The following is a 14165-nucleotide window of genomic DNA, read 5'->3' on the forward strand; positions in this document are numbered from 1 at the left end:
CCTCCCAACACAAACCAGTCTGGGATTCTATGAGTTGTGCAATCCCAGCTGAGATTCCTGAGGGAGCCCAGATGTCACTGGACCAGATGCACAACTGAGAGCTGGAGAGGAGACAGGGGAGCTACACTTGGGTGCAGGAAGGTTGAAATGACCTGTGTTACTTGTGGGACAGACCTTGATACCAGAGCACAACAGACACTGCTGGGCTTTGCTGACTTGCTTCTTGCAGCTGAAGAACTCACTAGCAAGTCACCTTCCCTCTGCTGTGTAACCACAGCTCCTCTTGCACAGCACTGTATGAACACTTAGCACAGGCTTCCAATGCAGCTGTCTGAAAAGCAGCACTACTGCTAGACTCGTGCCTCAGAAAACATCTGGATGGTCAGCAGAGTATCTGAGGTACATCCATCGCCTAGTCTCTTCTCCAGTGCCAAACCTCAGGTGTTCTGTATGTGGTGCTTACTGTGCCTCATGCTGCACATGGTTTCTCTCTAGACTTCTTTCTAGGAACAGAGGGCTTAGTAAATATCATTTTTTAATCACACAAACACAGGAAAAAAGATTAAGACTGTGCTTTTTAGTCCTGCTAAAATAAAATGGTTGAGACTTGTCACCTGTAATGGCAAGGTATTGTCCTGATGTGAGGTTGATGTGATCACCAAAAATGGCTCACAGTATGTAAAACCAGCTGATACACCCAAAAAACTCAGTTTGGTGGGGCTGCCTCTGCACTACCCAACTCTTACACAACTGCGCTGTCTCACCATTTATTACCATTACCTTCACCTTTAAAACCCCCCAAACAAATCAACCTGTGGCTCCACAGTTTCTCCCTTACCATTAAAATGCTTACTTTTTATTGCTGTTGGCATTCTTTGGAGACTGTAACAAATCACTAAATCCCATACAGTGCTCCCAAGCATTTCACAGTTCCTCAGTAGTGTCTCAGCCCTGTTTGTTTTCTTGCAAACAAGGCCTTTTTGGCAGGGCAAAATTCTGTCCTTTCTGTTGTTCTCTTCAATACCTCCAAATTCAGTTCCACAATAACATTCTTCCTGCACCAGTGGCAGCATAAACCAATGATGATTTTGGCAGCAAGCAAGTTACTATTTATTTATTTATTTCTTAATAAGAATTGAAGTGTTTTGGAGAAACAGTTTTCAGATAAATAGCAGCCTAATTTCCTTACCATCATGGATGGGAAATTTCAAAATACTCACAATCTATACTGAGCTGAGTACATCGTTAGAGCAACAATCAATATCACATTTGCCAAACAAGGAATGTATGACAACATGATACATTAAGCATTTATAAGAATACAGTAATCACTTCCATGACTAAGTTATGATTCCATAGCTTTGCTGCATTATCACTGTATAATATACATAATTCCAGGGTATTGTATCTGTCACGTATACCATAATAAAAAAATCAGATGTTTTTGTTTTCAGGCTGGATTGCAGTCTGACAAACTGAAGTATTAAAAAAATATGAGCCACTTCTTCTCCAAACCCTGGGGTTTCATTAGAAACCATTATGCTAAATATCTGTGCTTCTTTTGATATGCTAATCTGTTTTGGTTTCTGTTGGTTTTTTACTTAGTTACTGGGGGTACATTTGAGTCACGCTTTCAAGCTTGTTTCTGTAGTCTTGAATGACAGAACTTATTTTTTAATGGCTAGTGAGATTCTCAAACAATTCACAAGACTGAAGGTGATGGAGTTTCTTTTAAAAAACACTTAAATACAGTAATAATCATAATAAAATTATGAGTACTGGAAAGTCTGGGGCCAAACCAAATAGTTCAGTAGTTCTTATTTTGGATGATATAGTATCTCTTCATGATCTTAACAGTGCTAAGAGCTTGTGCAGCATGTATAACTAGCTAGTGCCTTGAATCTAAATCCAAAGACCCAGATTGGGCATTATCTCTAATTTAGCCTCTGACTATAAACTGCAGACATTACTATCCACCAGCATTTCCTACAGGGCTGTCATGAAGACATCATGAAGACTTTTCTTGAGATACGTGGCTTTGGTTAGATTACATGTTACTGCCAGGATGTTTATTAAATATGCTAAGGTATGATTCATTTGTAGGTTTTTAAACTAAAGCTGCTAGAAAACACATTTAACATTTAAACACCGATATTTAATTTCACCAAAAAAGCAGTCTTTATCTTGAATTGCATGAGAGTCATTAATCTTAAACTTTAATCCATCCCAGCATGTAGCATGTTCCCGAAATCAGACTGGAATCACTGGAAGCCATTTCCTATTCTTCTAGCAGTATTAACCCCAGGTCAGGTTAAACGCAGAAAGCAGCAAGCTGTAGACTGTACAAATACCAAATTGGTAAGGGCAAGTGTATGTATATCCCAGAGTATGTTAGTTAATCTGGTCAGTGCCAATCTGTCTGACAGAGCAGCCCAAATTACTGTAATTTCAATGAAATCAGAGCACTTCAGTATGAAGGAATTTTTCTTTTCAGCAGCTGCTTATCAAAGATATACACAGGCAGCTGTGATGAATTTTCATTTTATTTTAGGAGGGCTATTTGTAAAGACACTGATTTAGTAACAAAGCTGAAATACACCATGCCGCCACACACTGTGGGGTTTAATGCCCAAACTCACATTGTCTTTTTCGTGTCTTGCAACTGCTGGTTGGAAATAGTGTCTAATTGCAAAGTTATTGTTGGTTAACTAACCTCTTAGTAGTCTGGAGTCAGAGGACATTCATCACCTTTCCAGAAGAAAAAAAACAGAAAAGGACAGCAGAGAAAAGGCTGTTAAAACACAGCAATGGTTAGAATTTCATTTAATGTTGCTGAGGGTCATACTTGGGATGAAGAAAGCAAAGGTTTGGGTGCTGGTTACCTGAGACAAGTATATTAATTATGGGTGCAGTTCTCAACAAGAGGTATTTGCAAACAAACCCCAGCCTCCCACTTGTTCTTCATACACACAAACCAGAATATATGCTCTTATGAAAATACATCTTTACACCGTCCCCCCTCCCCCCCCCCCCCCCCCCCCCCCCCCCCCCCCCATTTGGTCAGTTTGATATTTATCCACAGTACTTTTCCTCCCAAATTTCTTAGCATAGGCACTTCTGTGTCCACTTCCCCACCATCTTCAGGAGGAAAAACTACGCGAGTGGTAAGAGGATAAAAGAAAAGGAACTAAGAGCAGATGTACCGACAAAATCTTTGCTGTGTAAAATGCCAAAGCTCATTTACACCCATCAGTTCCCTTCTATCACAGCACTAGTTGAGAGAAAATAAGTTGTCAGAACACATAAGCAGCCAGTGCACTCCCTCTTCTCCACCTACATACTTGAAGTAAGTGGAAAATTAAATGTACAATACTGCTGTCTCAGAAGCACTAGATGGTGCTGTAATATACACTTCTACAGATTTTGCTGCTTTGTGAGAATTAACCAGTCAGCTGTGCTCCACTGTTAGCTTTGGGATTTCTATTTTTAGAGGATTTAGAGCAAACAATGGAAAAGCTTGATCTCTGACCTAATCCCTTTAAATTAGGTTTTTGTGTGTTTCTGCAACACGCTGTTTTGACTACTCCTGTTTAAAAAGTAGTCTATGTAGTCTAATTAAATAGGAAAATCCTGTGTATATATACCATTGATTTCTACTCTGCAATAAATTGTCTTGTTTTACACCTAAGCCTGCTAGTTCTAGACAGAACAAAGCAAGCTAAGTATTTAAAAATACAAAGTGATTCTCAACGTTTGGACAATTTATTAAATACTGACAAGAAAGCAGGTACAGAACAAAAATAAAATCTATACTTTAGACATGAAAAAAGCCAGTTACAAAAAATACATGAAGCCACTTTCATATCAACAACCAGTCAGTCCCCAGGAAATTCCTGGCTTTTCAAGCTACCACTTGAGCTTACTATTCCCTGTGTCACAGCTTCATTGCACCACTGAGGAAGATGTGCAAGGTAATGCAGGTATTACCTTCCAGCTGATGCACACAACTTGGCATTCAAGTGAGTGCAGAAGTTTGGTGCACTACTTCCAGTCAAAGGCCCTGGTACACACACACAGCAAACAGGGGAAAATTCCCTCTTTTAATTGTAAAACTAGAATGGATCCTGAGCCTTCTCCTTCGACTATACCAGGTTATCAAATCTGCCATCCCGAAAGTACTACATCACCCAAGTTGTCCACTCCAGTACTAAACGTATTCTAAGAGAACACAGATAATGGAGTAAGGCAATGCTAAAACCAGAACAATCAGTGATGGCCAGCAGAACTATTCTAGAAATAAGTGTAGCTGGACAATGCTTGTGAAGCTCTAAAGAGCAGCAGATGACTACTGTAACACACAACTGCTAATGCTTGCCTCAGTTGGCGTTCTGGTAAGAACAGCATATTTACAACTCTTTTTTAATATTTGCTGCCTAGGTCAGGCTAGCGTGACAAATGAGCAGCTCTGAATATGCAAAAGGATTTCAGACAAAGAGCCTATTAGCCAAACATGCCTATTACTATGCGTAGAAGCAACTTCTCTTGCCAGTGAACTCTCGCCAAGTAACAAACTATTTGGCATGTGTGCAAAACCCATATTCAACACAAGTGACAGACAGCATGGGAGAGAAAGCAAATGTGACTATAAACAGAAATTTGGTTCAATAAAGGGGATAAAAAAGTGAGGAAACCCTCAATTTTAGGTAACTCTAGCTGGAAGGGTATACCAAGTCAAAGAGACCCCATGTCCTTTAGGTAGCCTTCAGGAGTATTGCCTCTACATAAATCCAGAGCTTCCAGACAGCTTAGAGATGAGTGTACCCTTCTGAGAAAAGGGGCCAAGACCTGTTCCTGTGTGACTGCTGCTCTTACAAATAGAGCTGTAAATCAGTGTCGTCCATGGGCAGCTTTACAGTTCCCGATGTAAATTAAAGATGGGCCCTAAAGCCAGGCCCTAAAGCCAGACCCTGAGCTGCTCCAAGCAATCCCTTCTGTGGCTGCGGGGAACTGCACACTAAAGAAACCATCAGAAGCATCAGTGGGAAAAACAGCAATGGTGTTGTGCAGAGCTCCAGTTACATCGTACTGATCTGAAAGCCTGAAAGAACACACTTTTATTTAGGCTCCCTTAACCTCCTCTGGAAACCACCATGTTTTGCACTGCTCCTGGGCCACCCTGAGGTGTGTCCACAGCTTTCAGATGGAGGTTAGCACAGACCTGATGTGTCCACAGCTGGTGTAAGCTGCACAGATGATCAATGCCTTTAATTTTTTCCTGTCACAAAATTTTGTTTGTATTTGTGTTAATGAGGTGGCAAGATCCTCAGCCAGCATGAACAGGAGCGACACCACTGAGCCTTACTAGCTATAACATGTCTTTTTCTTTCCCCATTGTTCTTGTGGCTCTCTCAGCATCTGTCTTAGGAAGAAGATCAGGGTATATCTAGTTCAAGACAGTGTTGCTGAAGAAGACCTACCTCTCTGTACAGCTCACTTCAGCAGTCCCTACTTACAGTGCAAGCAGTGTCTGTGTATGTGTATATTAACGAATAGAGACAATTAAATTGTTCCCATATATTAAATAATGAAAATGGTTTTATATACATTTCAATAGAGGTACTAGGTAATATATTTTACTTTGAATTAAAATACAGAGTACTAAAGTGTAAGCTAAAAGTACTATCTTTCTTGCACTGTGTATATAGAGCGTACTATTTCCATTATCCATGCAGAAAAATCACTCAGTACTCAGGAAGGTTCAGAGAAGTTAATGTGGCGACATTTATAACAGTATTGTTATTAATCCTGGGGAAAAGACTCTTGCTTCTGTTTGAGGCTTTTGCTGGCTTCACATGGCTGCAGTTTGTCTTGGGGAAGAAGACACAAAACCTCAGCAGACGATGGCAGTGAAAAGGCATCACAGACTCAGAGCTAGCATTGACAAGGAGGGAAAAGACTCACAGCAAAGGTTTCAAAACCAAGTTCTTTCTGAGTTTTTTTCATCACAAAGTACTGAAATTTAATAGAGACTGAGGTTACTTTCTTTGTAGTCTGCTTAGATTTTCTGTTTCTTGTGCTGAAAGTTATCTTGTTAACATCATTCCCTTTTTTTTTATTAGTGGTACTGAGTATTGCATCACTCCAAAGTGAAGATGGTGGAAGAAATATACACTGCATTGTAATGTACATAAACTACATGTAATGTATATAAACGTCAAACTCAGCTGGATATCTGCCTGGACAAGCAGTGGAATGAGCACTCTAGACATGCTCTTTTGCATCTGCAGTTCTCATTTTGTTCTTGCTTTTGCAGGACTTCTGCCATCCTTGACCCTTACACAGGTTAGAATAGCCTAGGTCCCACAGGTAATGGGAGATATATTAGTCATAATGAGTCTAGCTGTACTTTCTATCTACCTTGATGTGTTCTTTACATCTCCTGGTGTGATGCTTCAGGACATTCACACTGAAAGAAATCTCAGGAAACCCTTTAAAACACTGAAGAACATGGGAGACATGAAAGAGCTTGGAAAATCGCAGAGAATCTGGCCTTACAACTCATATTGGACACCCTAGCTATACTGAGCCCGTATCAGTCTATAGTCTAATATTAGAGCTGACACCTTCATGTCACGTGGTTTCAGCAGTGTAGACTGATGACCATCCTAGTCGTGCTGCTGAGGCATTTCCCATCATGAGGACCTGTGACTATGTCTTCCTGGTACAGCTGAGTCCTTTCTGGAGGGTAATTACAGCCTCAGAAAGGCATTTGGATTCCCCTACCGCACTGCACTTAAAATCCATCCACTGCCAGTTTCATCTCTGCTGGAAGGAAAAAAGGGATCTCGCTGCCAACTGTATGGATAAGGAATACTCTGCCAGATAACCTCTCTCATGTACAAAACCACTTACAAAGTAGTATTTTCTCTTGACTAGCATAACAGTAACATTAAGAGGATTCCTCCACCTGAGAGAATCTCTTAGTGAAACGCTGAACTGACTAACAGCTTTAAAGGATTTCAGATAAAGTGACGGGCAAAACCTCCACTGAGCATGGGAGGGAAATATACCTTCTGAAAAACAGGAATTCCCAGTCTGCACAAGATGTTTCAGGTATTTGATCACAAGTAGTTTCAGAGTACTAGCTGAATATTCAGCTGGCACCAATTTAGCTCTCAATTGAGAGTGTTATTGTGTTTGTGCATTCAGAGTGCAGGCTGTGCGTGTGTTAGTGAAGGTTCAAGAGGTCTGGGTGAATGTGTGGGTGGATACTCACAATGTGGTTCTAAGATGCCAAGGAGGAAGCAGTTATGGCAAAGTTCATTAAAGGATGTCTCCATTGAAGAATTTCATAAGCAAAAGAATAAAACAATTCTATTTAAAAATCTTACACATATCAATCCTATGATTTTTTTAATGTCTAAAGTATCAGGTAAAGCAAAATGATTAAGGCAACACATAATATACACAGTGATCCATAAAAATGCAGTAATTACGTTTTAGGCTGTTATCTAATTGCAGAGAATAAAGCAATTGATTCCTCAGAGTTATCACACCAAATTTTCACCTTGTTTAAGGGCAGTATACACAGATTTCAAAAGGAAACAGATGTTTTCAAACTATCACAGCTCATTTATATGGATAATTACCTGTAAAGAGTAAGGTTATTAATGTTAATAGTTTAATACCACTATCTATCAAGCATGAAAAAGTCATCAAAGCAGAAGTTCTACTATCAAAGTCCCACTTAGGATTAATTTCCTTCAATGGCTGGGTATTTAGAAGACTTCTAGCAATATATCATCTTGGTTTTGCCTAAATTTATGAAAATTCAATTAGTCAATTAATTTTCATTACATACATTTTAACAATTTACTAATGGCTTTAGAAAATCATAAGAAGATAAGAAATTGTATGTATGCTCTCATTTTAAATTTTCTATTGTTTTGTTAAAGTATTTTACCACCCATTCCACATTATGGAAGGCGAATCTAAGGCACGAAAGGCGTGAGACTGCTAAACCACTGTTGTGAATTCATTTCTACAGTCAGGTAAAATGTCATTTCATTGTTCTTTTGAAAATCATCCCCCCCAGCACCTGTAACATAAGGAAATGAAAAATGGAAGAGCCTATTAAGCTAAATGGCCTTTTGGAAAGATGGAGCAAAAGCTATACAAATGATGTATTGTGGGAGGTCAGCTACATGCTGTGTTTTCTCTGATTTCTTTATGTTTTGTTCTTTTCCCAGATAAGTAGGGATTGAAACGTTTTCACTGACTTGATCAGTAGGGTCTGACACCCAAATGGAAGAAGAGTAGTCAGTTTATAAAATGCAAAATGGAGTAATTCCCTCTTAATTCCCTATTTATTAGGAGTTGAAGAAGGCTTAGTTAGTGAAAAGAAGCCCTGTTTCCCCTGAGTACATGGATCGCATCTAATTGTATTCAGCCCAGACCAGCCACAACAGTGAGAGGAACAAGAATCAATATTGCAATGGAGATGCTTCCCCATTACATTTCAGAGATGTTTACTGTTTGTAAGAAAAAGGTACTTTCTGTACAAGCAGTCTAGAGACACAACAGGAACTAAACACTATCAGCCAGGCATACAGGTTTAGACAGTTGATGATAATTCATAGGTTTCCATGTTGGAAATGCTCCAAATGCACTGCAGCTGATTTACTTCATATCAAGTGCTTCACGCCTCGTGCTAAGACCTGCTTGAGTAACTGTTTTTAAGCATGACTAGTTCAGTGGTTTCATACTGCATCTGCTTTTTTGCTCTTTCCAGTCATTTTGGGTTTGGGAGTAGTTTTGCAATATATCCCAATAGAGCTTCTAAAAGCAGTGGATTAATGGATATTTTTAAGGAGGAGCTTCCTTCATTTGCAAGCTTGGCAGTAGTTAGTAAGAGACTTTCTTTCAGCTGCCTCAGAAAGGGTCAGAGAGGGACAAACTCTATGTGAAACAGCTTTGCTGATCTTAAGCCATTTGGAAGATAATTTGTATAGGACATTCCAGCTGGCAACTGCTGCAAGAGTATGGGTTCCCAAGTCCATCAGAATGTACACGTTGGTTGGAAACAAGATTAAAATTGTAGTTCAGTGTTGTTTAAATCTAGCCAAAATAATGCAGTTCTGGATTCCGTAATCAGTTAGATGTATCCATTTTTCATTCACTGGCACTCATTTGGAAACTGAGCAATCACTGCATGCAAATAAACCCTGCACTTCAATAGAAACAATGGCTTGCAAAACTCACGTTCAAACAGAACTGCTACATTAAACAGACCTGCTGTTATTTTTCCCTGACACATACTGTCTGTAACATATATATATAGCAAACACTGCGGATCTCACAGCCACTCTTGACTGAATTGATGTTTACGATTTTGTTAATTACAAAAGAACTAAAGGATGCCATTCAATTGAGATATTAGTTTAAATTATTACTGTGCTCTGACAAAGTCATGTACTCTGAAGTTGCAAGCCAAGCCCTCTTTTGCAGCTGCAGCTCTGTCCCATGTAACACCTTTGGCAGTAGCCTAGAGGAGGCATTCTTGTGAAGTTTGCAGATAGCATCAACATGGGAGGACTAGTCAATGCGCTTTTGATTCAGAGGTGACAGGCTGGAGAAACAGGCTGACCATAAGCTTATCAAACTGAACAAAGGCACATGCAAAGTATTCCTGCCTGAGCAGGAATAACCCCCCCTCCCCCCCGCATAACTCAGGCTGTGAAGATAATAATTTGTTGGAAACAGCTGCCTTTATCCAGCACTCCTTTGACTGCATCCAGACTAGTGCATCCAGCCTGGGGCTCCCCCACGTATGGCATGGGTAAATGAGGAAAGGCACAGGTAAGAGTGTGCAGGTTCAGCAGAAGCCCACCAAGGTGGTCATAGCACTGAGCACTTGAGGACTGGCCATGTGTGGCTGACGATGCTGCAGTAGTCCCGGTGATGTAGCATACTTCAGTCCCATGCATCAAGGCAACAGAAGAGGTAGAGAGAGCATTAGTTTTCACCAAAGCATCAGGGTATTGTTTACAGAGACAGAATCAGCAGATAGAGTCTGAAACTCCTGTAGCATGTCAGGTTTTTTTCTCTATATGAAGTTTCTGTCTTGAGTACTTACTAGTTTCTGGAGCACAGGCAATCACAGGCAAAGAGATACAGACAACGTTTGCAATATTTCTGTTGTGTGGTTGGGCTCATTGAAACTGTAATATTTGATTGCAATCAAATAAGTGGCTTGGGGAACTGCACAACCAGAGAAACGTGCAGGAAATTTTGTCATTTGACCATATTCCACATTCCATATTGGCATATTCCAGAGTTGCCTGAATAAAAAGGATTGAGCCTAAAGACTGTACATGGGCTGACCATCTCAATTTTATGAAACAGAGTCAAAGGCAAAGAATCTATTCCACTGACAAAATAATTAGATCATTAATAACTGCACGCATATAAGTTCAGGCTGAATGATATCAATTAAATGTAATTAACATCTGTGCAATGCTTTAAGGGCATAAAATGTCATGTAACTCTAAAGAACTCTTAGAACTAATCCTATTAATCCTATTTTTAGGATTTATTAATCCTAAACCAGTTTTCGCTGCATTAGCACACTGCTAAATGTGAAGATTGCCATAAGTAAAGTCAGGTGGTACTCCAGAGTTTTAGGGTGATTGGTAATTCTTTTGTATGGAAAGGTAAATTTTTCCTGAAATCAAGTTCTACTTGAAACTGGCTGTAATAAGCAAATCAATACTGATGACATTTAAAACTATCCATATTCTTTGTATCACTATTGACTCCAGCAGGACTGACTAAAGAAAGGATATCCATAAATATACCAAAAAAAGAAGAGTTAGATATTAATGTCATCTTTCATCACTGTAGGTACTAATATGGCTGGAAAGTATTGATTACTTTAAAAGCCCCTAATAACTAAAGAACTATTGACTTAATATTTTCTCTAATCCTCCATGAAATTTTACAGTAAGTCCTGATGTATTTTCTGTTAAGGGTTTTAGAGCTGAACTATATCATGTACTTATCCGAAGTGTCAGCTCTAAGGCTTATAGTGCCATTGATGAGAACTATGTTAAAGGTGAGTAATAACTGAAGATTTAAGCATGGTTTCAGGGACTTTGGAGATAGATACATCTTCTAGAGTATATTATTCTATGACTTTTGTCCCTTAAATAATCATAATTAGGGAATAATCTAATATGAATTTATTCAGTGGAAACATTGGTCCTTTTCATAATTACTCAACTATAGTTGTCCTGAAAATTCCCTCATCATTGTACAGGTATTGCAACAGACATTTTTATTGCTTCTTATTTGCTTACCAGTAGCACACTCACAATCTACAAGTCCAGTGATATTTATCAAAGTTAAGGAAGGGAATAGTAAAACAAAACTTACCTAAACATCTGAACTCTTCTGATCTCATTGAAGTGAATGGGTGTTTTTATTTCACCTTTATTTTTCTGCATTTGTAGTTTACTGAAAGATAAACCAAAAGCTCCATTTATATCTTTACTTTTGCTGTGTACCACAGTGATGTTTACAGGCTCCAACTGAAGGCATGGACACCACTGTACTAGATCCTGCACTGCCATGGAGCAGAGAGATTTTTACCTCAGTTCACCTCAGAGAGAAGAATGCAAAGTGGCAGACTCAGTTTGGTGCACTGTTAATTTTTGGTGCATCCTTCATTTTTGGTTTCAGCAGCAGAACCTGAGGAAACTTCACTTGCTGTGCCTGGTTCATCAGAGAGATGTGACTTTGCACCCCTTTAACAACAATGGGTTTACAGACCCCTAATGAACACTGCAGCAGAAGCAGCAGCACCCAAAGCAGCTTTGTACTGTGGTTGTACTGACCTGGCTCTAGCAGCTCATTCCTAACCGGTACAAAACTGTCCAGCCCTTCTACTACTATAAACCTCGCCTAGTTCTAAACTGCCAACACAGAAAAAAGCTTTGCATGGCCTCAGCAATTCCCCTGGGCTCACTTCTGTGGATTTCACGCATATTTACAGAAATTGCTACCTAACAACAGCATTACAAGGATGTCTCTTTGCTTTTTCAAAAAAGATAAAAGACCTAGATTAAGAACTAGTTGAAAAAAATAACACAGAAAGAGAAATGCAATTATAGAGCTCCTGCTCCCTCCTGTCCGTACATCACTTGAACAGCATAACAGGGCCTCACTGGGTTTACTCACATTTTCCAAGACCTTTTTAAAAGCGAAGGTGATACATAATGAGATCCAGCAAATCACAGACGTTTTTTTCCCTTGCCTCCAATAAAACTAAGGACTTCTCTTGGTCCCATGAGTTACATCTAATACTTAGTGATTGCTTATGGCTCAATCCTACAATCACTTATTTATGGAACTATCTTTATTACAGGAGCAGTCTCATTAAAACCAATGGGCCAGCATGAGTGGGTTATTCATGTGCTTTCAGCAGGGCCAGGGCCCAACTCCTCCAAGCTATAAAAGCACCTAAGTCCTACTTAAGCCCTGCATTCTCCTGGATTTCATCAGGCCTCTGGTGGGCTTTGACACCACTGGGATGCCGTGGGTGGTGCAGTGAGGCATCACTTCCACCACAGGGTGGGAGCACACAGGTACGACACCCTGGTGAGGAGGGGACATGCTGCCAGCTTGCACCCTCACTCATGCTGAGCTCAGCTGGCCCTTTACCTGTGCCCTTAGCAGAGCAGACAGAGCACCCAATTATTTTAATGACTGGAAACAAACTGTTAGTTACTTAAGAGCCACTGAGGCAAAATGTTTTCAGTCAATCTATCCATATTAATAACAGACCGGTAGAGATTACTTACATCTTTATGAAGTACATCTGCTATATTTCCCTAGTTAATATTAGGCCAAGTATTAAAATATCAAACCTTGGCTTATGTCCTTCTGACGAAATAAATGAGAAGGACAGAAAACTGCCACAGCACCTTGCACCTGAGTCATGCTGAGGCAGGCCACTTGCTCCCATCAGCACATACCCAGAGAGACCCGGCAGGGACTAGGCTGGAGACCAGTCCAAGCCACCCTGCTCCTCTGTCAGACCCCAAGTGCCACTGGGATCCCCAGTCAGCTGCGGGGTGCTCTGCTACAAAGGGCCCGGGTGTGTTTCTGGGGCCACAGCGTGCCATCTCCAAACCAGCAGTTACTTCTCTATCCCAGTTTGGTTATTCCTGCTCTAGCTGTGCTGTTCATTGCTAATTTGCTTTTTATCTATCTAAGGAAATGCAAATATGGGATATAATCAGGAGGATGAGACACTACATCCAGTGTTTGCCAAACAGTTTAGTGAGTGTGAGCACCTCCATTAGAGACAGAAGTTAAAACATTCTTAACAGACAATTTTCAGGCAGTTCTGAGCATCCATGCAGAAATAAATCACCTAAAATCATGATTCATTTTTTAAAATGCTGCCTGAGTTTGAGTCCCTTAAAAATAACTAATTCAGAGAAGTTTTCCTTTGGTTCAGAGATGTCTCCAGATTTCCCTGGCAGAACAGCCCTGGACAAGGAGACTTTGTCCAGCCTCCCCAGGTGCAGAGGCAGAGCCATCCAGTGCCATTAACTGCACTTGCTCCTTGTGGAAGAAGCATAATGCATATCAGATTGCAAATGGAGCAGAGATTAAACACAGCTTTTAATAGCTCTGCAAACACATTTGAGAAAAACATCAGAACATTGACCACTAAATAAACTCATTTTGGCCAATATGCCCTGCTTACATTCTGCTACAGCACTGCCTCTGTAGCTCTCTTCCACGGTTCAGGCACTGCTGTATTTCCTTACTTTATGAACATATACACATTTTTGCTGCTACGCATAAAATGGACCAGAAGGTTTTTCACAGTGTGGTCAGACTCATGTTCCTGGCCATGGTTGACGCCTGCCATAGAAATCCTCCATCTCAGAGATGGGTTCTGCATCCCACAACTGGGCTATGTGTCAGTAATTAGCAAAGCATTCAAGGTATCAAATCTTTCTTCTTTTGTGCTCCAGGAATCCTGTGAGGAGATCATGTTCCTCAAAGACACTAGCTGCTGGAATGGGTTCAGCACACTTCATCTCAAAGGCTCTGTTTGCTGGGAAGGCCACAGATGCTGAAATTTCACACTC

The sequence above is a fragment of the Melopsittacus undulatus genome, chromosome 9 (assembly GCF_012275295.1).
Source record: "Melopsittacus undulatus isolate bMelUnd1 chromosome 9, bMelUnd1.mat.Z, whole genome shotgun sequence".
NCBI classification, from domain to species: Eukaryota; Metazoa; Chordata; class Aves; order Psittaciformes; family Psittaculidae; genus Melopsittacus; species Melopsittacus undulatus.